This window comes from Arachis ipaensis, chromosome B6, assembly GCF_059453495.1.
Source record: "Arachis ipaensis isolate K30076 ecotype BB chromosome B6, ASM5945349v1, whole genome shotgun sequence".
In the NCBI taxonomy this organism is placed as follows: domain Eukaryota; kingdom Viridiplantae; phylum Streptophyta; class Magnoliopsida; order Fabales; family Fabaceae; genus Arachis; species Arachis ipaensis.
The window spans coordinates 48361987-48363128 of record NC_142441.1 but is presented as its reverse complement, the minus strand read 5'-3'; the positions used below and the strand labels follow the sequence as shown (position 1 = coordinate 48363128).

The 1142-nt window shown below is 44.4% G+C and overlaps 1 non-coding gene across 1 annotated transcript; it reads left to right on the top strand.

The window, feature by feature from the left end:
* Positions 1-590: 590 nt before the first annotated feature.
* Positions 591-694, top strand: LOC148555470 (small nucleolar RNA R71). The gene has a single exon (XR_015886783.1). It is a non-coding gene; the product is annotated as a small nucleolar RNA R71 (small nucleolar RNA).
* The last annotated feature ends 448 nt before the right edge of the window (positions 695-1142 follow it).

Here is a 1142-nt window from a genome sequence, read left to right as displayed (position 1 = left end):
ATGTGCTGTTTTGGTTTTGATAAGGATGTGGAGAAGTGTTGTTGTGGGGGTGTTGAGATGTCCTCTGGGTGAATTGCTGGTGAGTTGCATTGTTGTTGGAGTTGTAACGTCTCTGGTCTTGGTTTTGATCTTGCTCACTTCCCCACCCAAAGTTTGGGTGGTTTCTCCATCCAGGATTGTATGTCTTGGAGTATGGATCATAGTTTTTCCTTGGTGAATTCCCAATGTAGTTGGCTTGCTCTTGACTCCCCTCTGTTTCTTCGTTTACTCCTTCTTGTGTTGTTGATTAAGTGGAGATTGCTGCTACTTGGTTCCTCTCCATCTTCTTGGTGAGGTCAGCCAGCTGCTGGGTAATGAGCTTGTTTTGGGCCAACAGAGCATCTACATTGTTTAGCTCCATCACTCCTCTTGTGTTCCCTCTTTCGGAAGCATAGAAGTAGTTATTTTCTGCTACTGTTTCCATAACATCTATGGCTTCCTCAATGGTCTTTTTCTTGTTCAAGGATCCTCTAGATGAATGGTCTACTGCCTTCTTTGACTCATAAGAGAGCCCTTCATAGAAAATGTGCAGCTGGACCCATTCGTTGAACATGTCAGGTGGACACCTCCTTGTTAAGTCCTTGAACCTTTCCCATGCTTCATATAGAGTCTCACCATCTTGTTGCCTGAAAGTTTGAACCTCAGCTCTCAGCCTATTGATTCGTTGAGGAGGGTAGAATCTTGCTAAGAATTTGTTCACCACATCTTCCCAAGTTGTCAAGCTCTCCCTTGGGAAGGATTCCAGCCACTTGGCTGCCTTGTCCCTGAGTGAGAAGGGAAATAAGAGCAGTCTATAGGCGTCAGGATGAACACCATTAGACTTCACTGTGTCACATATTCTCAGGAAGGTGGTTAAATGTTGATTGGGGTCTTCTTGAACACTTCCTCCAAACAAACAGTTGTTCTGAACAAGGGTGATGAGCTGTGGTTTAAGTTCAAATTTGTTGGCATGGATTGTTGGCTTTTGGATGCTACTTCCACAATTGCCTGGGTTTGGATTGATGTAAGAGCCCAAAACTCTTCTATCCTCCCCAGCATGATTTGCTCCACCTCCTCTGCCATGGTTGTGAGTCTCTTCTTCATGATGATTTTCCATGTTTTCT